This window comes from Camellia sinensis, chromosome 7 (assembly GCF_055761805.1).
Source record: "Camellia sinensis isolate YWXY chromosome 7, ASM5576180v1, whole genome shotgun sequence".
Lineage (NCBI taxonomy): Eukaryota > Viridiplantae > Streptophyta > Magnoliopsida > Ericales > Theaceae > Camellia > Camellia sinensis.
The window spans coordinates 136,798,799-136,805,192 of record NC_138967.1 but is presented as its reverse complement, the minus strand read 5'-3'; the positions used below and the strand labels follow the sequence as shown (position 1 = coordinate 136,805,192).

Genomic DNA, 6,394 nt, shown 5'->3' with positions numbered 1-6,394 from the left:
CTATACTAGCAAGAGAAGCTCAACCCGAAAAAGACGAATCCAATCTTGGAGATTTTTGGGATTCGTTAACAACTCTCATTACTGACAAATTAGACAAAGACAAAAAAGGAAAAGGTAAAGCATGATTTCCCCCATCAGGAAAAACTTTCCAGTAGCATCGGTAGAAGACGACAATCAACAGTAAATCCACTTTTACAAAAGCAGATTCTTTGTCTGCCATCCAGCACAGAGACCGACAGGTGTTTCACTACATTCCAATGAAGATAAGGGCGTTGAGTCAAAAGAAGATTTCCACTCAGCCAAGAGGATAAGGATATCCGACTCCACCCATCCAAGACACGCCACATGTCATCTACCTTATCTTATTTTTACCTTTTGATTTCTATATAAGGGATTGCTTCACCTTATTAAAGCAGAGTTTGTTTTTCAGTCTTTAATATATATAAGTGTGTGCTCTTACCCTCTCTCTCTCTTGTAATCTCTGAACCAATATATATATAGCAAGTTTATTGTAAGTATTTCTCACTTCTTTTATATTTATGTATGTCTGTAAATTTAGTTGTTGAATTTCATGAAGTATTAGAATTTTATATTCAACATCGTAATTCATATTCCAATCAACTACACGATCAGTATCTTCAACCGTATATTAATCAACAGTTAGAATTTATTAATCAACAAATAAGAGCAACTGAATAGAGGATCCAAGAAGAAATCTACTGCTTGGTGGTCACTAACTAGCCTCCACCTCAATAGTAAAACAACATGAGACCATATGTGTAGTAATTTAAAATTTAATATAGTAATAATATGAATTGTAATATTCCTGGGTTTGTGCTAAATGGGGTTAGAACAGTGGAATGTCACCCAAATCGCGTATAGGTAGAAGACCATAGTTGTAGTGATTGCATATAGGTCTGTCCCCTTGTAAAGCATTGGCATGATTAGCTAGAACCCTGTGTCAAGCACCCTGGTTGGTATCAGAGCCAAGTTTATTATGATTTGTATTATTGTTATATTTGTTTTAAATTATACATATATGGTCACAATACAACCATTATGTCGACCATCGAACCCTCGGACATAATAACAGTAACCAATATAGTAGCTTCTACTTCAGAAGCAGCAGAACTAGTAGCATATCAAGATGTTAAGGAAGCCTTGATGAAATTATCAAATTACTTCATGTCTAGGATCTAGCACCTTTTTTCAGAAAATATAAATATATTCATATAGGCTTAGTTCAGATAGCCTTTAAACCTTTGACCTTAGGCCAAAATACCAGTATTCAGTGTACCCTACGAGATGGTAGGTGTCTTGATTGAAAAGCTTCCCTTATGGGAGCCATAGAAATCAATTTATCACATGGACCAACATATTTTAATATATACCCAAACCTGAGTATAGTACTCAAGGATCCAAACCTATCAAAAGCTTTAGAACTAAGAGTTCTTACACATGGATATCCATATTTACCAGGAACACCCCCTTTAGCAGCTATTTTTAGGATTCATTTAAAAGTTTTGACAACCTTGAATCCCTATATCAGAAAACAAAGTGAATTAGGACACACTGTCCTAATTGACACTAATCTTTTTAGTAGTCAGGTAGATGTCCCATGAATGATCCCTTGGCAAAACATTAACTTTCCAGAAACATGGCATATTCCAAACGCTATACCAGCAAGACCGATTATAAGACAGACTATTGATCAGGTAGTCCAGACCTAAGGAGGAAATGTATACCTTAATTTCCGCAGACCATTAACTAGAAGCATGTCTAGTAGTAGTTTTAGAACTACTCCAGCATCTATAGTAAACCTACCTGAATCATCTAGACAATCTACTTCGAAACCTATTGAATCAGTATTACAAGGTATGCCTTCTAGACCACCTAGTCGGCCACCAAGTGATCCATCTACAGACCTTGTGATTCAAGGAATCCATATATCAGAAAACCAAATACCTCATGCAGTGTATGAATCTAGAAGGCCGTATAGCCCGACAGCTAGTGATATGAATTTTGAAGTATAAATGGATTTTTCACTAGGCAGTGAACTGATAAAACAACTAAACCAAGATTTTATGCAGTCTAAATACCAGGAATTCAGGACATGGTATTTTAACTACCATACACCATAACAACTAAAAACACTTAAACAACAGTATTATTTTCATTTACATAAATATTAGAAACTTAGGTCCTTTCCAGAATGGTATTTTGAGTTTGCCACTATTATGGCTGTACTTCTAGAACCTCAACTTAATGTTTTAGATGATCTCCAGAAGACATGGTTAACAACTGATGGTCAAAGTATAAATCCATACATCTACTTCCTCAATCATTAGAACTAGCACCAAGTGTAGACTCTTGCTTCAGTAACCCTTTAGTCATTACAGCTTTTGTAAAACCATCTGATACCTTTTCTGAAAAAAGAGAATTTGCTCAAGTCAAAGATCTCATCCCAATAATTAAACAAAATAATTATTCAAATCTTCATTTCCAAACTGTAGAAAAACAGTTAACCAGAATTGAAGAATCTGTAGAAAAACTGGAATGTCACCAGAAAGTACAATCTACATCCGATCTTCCTATTCAACCAGTAAATGTTAAACCTCCCTTAGAGGTTACTAATTTTAAACTTAGATCTAATAAACAGGATAATGAATTCATGGACGCCCTTATTCAGAAAATGAAAAACTTGAACATAGGGCAATCTAGCTCTCAAATAAATATGCTTTCTTCTCTGTAGCAACTAGACAACCTTGATGATGAGGAAGATGATGTTTCCCTATCACAAATCTTAGAAATACAAAATAATTTTCAGGATATTCAATCTGTTAATAAAACCTATTTTCCCCAACAAACCTCCAAAATGGCTCTAACAGGACTTAGTAGGTATTATTATTCCCGACCTACTTCTCAAGATATTCTATATGAAGAAGATTTTCTTCATACCCAGAAATCTTTCCATGGTAAGACCATTTATGAATGGAATATAGATGGAAAATCTGAATATCAAATCTTTGAAACTGTACGCCAAATTTTAATGTATAGCATTGTATGCAAACAGAATGACAATACTGATCATCAAATTGTCCGCTTTATTGTTAACGGCTTTACCAGTATTCTTAGAGGATGGTGGGATAATGTGCTCACTGTTACCCAACATAATGAAATACTTAATCCCTTCAAAATTGAAACCGATTCCATCATCGACACGGCTAGACAACATGAAGATGCTGTCTATACTCTTATCCAAACCATCCTACATCACTTTGTTGGACCTGATATAGCCACCAGTGACCGCAGTCGCTAACTTTTACAGAACCTTAGATGTCAATCTTTAACCTATTTTCGATGGTACAAACATGTTTTTATGCTAAAAGTTATGCAGCGTACTGATGCTAGCAGTGAACATCGGAAGGCTAAATTTATTGATGGTCTTCCCAACCTTTTTGCTAAAAAAATCCGCAAAAAGCTTGGGGATCACCATAATGGCATGAAAATTTATTCTACACTCATACACCTCACCTCAGTCATATAATACACACCCTACTTTTCAGGGAGTGAGGGATCCTTTTGGGCACAACAGGTTGCTGTGTAGAGTATTGTCCCGAGCCTCTTTCGATAATTTGAACTGTTCATATTATAGTGTTTGTCGAGTAGATCAACCATGCAAAAAAATTAAGTTAATTAGATACCTACAACCCTATAACAAAAGCACATTTGTTTTTATAAAAATTAACGATTAACATAACTTTTATAAATTTTTAAAAATAATTAAGACCTAACCATAGGGTTACAAATATTCGATTAACTTGATTTTTTACATGAATAATATTCTTGACAAACCCTAAAATATAAACGATTCAAATTATCGAAAGACACTCAGGACGACCTCCCACAAAAGGACATAACAGCACCCCAGGTCCATATTTTACTTGACCAATCTGATATACCAAGCAATCAACGGCCAAGATCATCTAGCTGGCATGTTAATTCCTTCTACTTATTGCGGATATATCATACCCCATAACCTCACGTGCTTCCATAGCATGTTTTAACCAATCGCGTGACGTAAGCACACTCCAAACCATACGTAAACAACACGCGCTATAGATGCAAGTGGAAATGAAAACATTCCAAATGACTTGGTCAAAGAGAGATTGTAAGCCTTTGTCACGTCTGTAAAGACATGAGAGGCTTAAGGTCCACCAAGCTCTATCTATTTTCTCTTCCAAGAAAATTCACCTTTTTAGTTTCCACTCAACCAAACACCTCTCCCATGATGATGATACAACAACCCAAACCCATTTCAATAACTCTCAAATATGCACATTACCCTTCACATCATACACACATCTTGCATTGATTGAACCCCTCCCTCTCAAAAAAAAAAAAAAAAAAAATAGAGCAAACAAGACTAGAACAAAAGGGAGAGAAAATAAATTATAGAGGCTGTATAACAAAACATGCCAAGCAAGCTAAAAAAGGCCATTGGAGCAGTGAAAGATCAAACAAGCATTAGCCTAGCTAAAGTTGCCAGCAACAATTCATCGAATATCGAGGTTTCAATTCTCAAGGCCACCACCCACGATAGCGTCCCCGTGGAAGAGCGCTACATGCATGAAATCCTCCAACTTGTCTCCTCCGATAAAGCCCAAGCGGCCATTTGCACTCGAGTGATTGGCAAGTGGATTGGTCGGACCTGCAATTGGATCGTTGCCATAAAATCATTAATGCTTGTTCTCAGAATATTTCGAGACGGTGACCCTTACTTCCCTAGGGAAGTCCTTCATGCGATGAAGCGAGGTGCCAATATTCTCAATCTGTCAAGCTTTAGGGATGACTCGAATTCAAGCCCATAAGACTGCACAGCTTTTATTAGTACATTTGCGCTCTATCTAGACAAGCGTTTGGATTGTTTTCTCATGGGGAAACTTCAATGTAGATATACTCACCATGAAAAGGAACCATTCCATTATAAAAGCCGGAGAGCGAATGAGCCGGTGCGTGACATGAAACCAGCAATGTTGCTCAATAAGATCTTGTATTGGCAGCGATTGCTCAATCGAGCGGTGGCAACAAGGCCAACTGGTGCTGCAAATACAAACCGGCTGGTGCAAATATCTTTATATGCCATTGTGCAAGAGAGTTTTGATCTATACAAAGACATTTCAGATGGTCTCACACTCCTTCTCGATAGTTTCTTTCATTTGCAATACAATTCTTGTGTTAAGGCCTTTCAAGCTTGTGTTAAGGCTACAAAGCAATTTGAAGAGTTCAGTGGGTTCTATGATCTCTACAAAAACATTGGTGTTGGGAGGACCTCTAAATACCCAAGTGTGCAAAAGATATCCAAAGAGCTAATTAAAACATTACAAGAATTCTTGAAAGATCAATCATCTTTTCCAACGATGAGTCAGTCTCCAAACCGCCCGCAATTTCTTCTCCCCGCTAAGGTGCTTGACACAAGGTTTCGGCTAAGCACGCCTATCAACGCTTTACACGGGGACAGACCTATATGCAATCATTGCAACTATGGTCTTCTACCTATACGCGACTTAGGTGACATCCCACTTGACCTTACACTGTTCTAACCCCATTTAGAACAAACCCAGGAATATTACAATTCATATTATTACTATATTAAATTTTAAATTACTACACATATGGTCTCATATTATTTTACTGTTGAGGTGGAAGTCGGTTAGCGGCCGCCAAGCGACAGATTTCTTCTTGGATCCTCTATTCAGTTGCTCTTATCTGTTGATATAAATTCTAACTGTTGATTAATATATGATTGAGGATACTAATCATGTAGTTGATTAGAATACAAATTACGACATTGAATATAAAATTCCAATACTTTATGCAATTCAACAAGTAATTTTATAGACATACATAAATATGAAAGAAGTGAGAAATACTTACAATAAAATTTTTATATATATTGCTTCAAAGATTACAAGAGAGAGAAAGAGGGGTGAGAGCACACAATTATATAAGTTAAAGACTGAAAAGCTAACTTTGCTTCAACAAGGGTGAAGTTATCCCTTATATAGAAATCAAAAGGAAAAGATAAGATAAGATAGAGGACAAGTTGCGTGTCCTGGATGGATGGAGTTGGATATCCTTATCCTCTTGGCTGAGTGGAAATCTTCTTTTGACTCAGTATCCTTGTCTTCATTGGACTGTAGTGAGACATCTGTCGGTCTCTGTGCTAGATGGCAGACAAAGAATCTGCTTGTGAAAGTGGATTTACTATTGGTTGTCGTCTTCTACCAATGCTACTGGAAAGTTTTTCCTAATGGGGCAATCACGCTTTATTTTTTCCTTTTTTGTCTTTGTCTAATTTGTCGGCAATGAAAGTTGTTCACAAATCCCAAAA

General features: G+C 36.5%; 1 pseudogene; it reads left to right on the top strand.

Moving 5' to 3' along the window:
• Positions 1–4,298: 4,298 nt before the first annotated feature.
• Positions 4,299–5,603, top strand: LOC145796123 (clathrin coat assembly protein AP180-like; annotated as a pseudogene).
• The last annotated feature ends 791 nt before the right edge of the window (positions 5,604–6,394 follow it).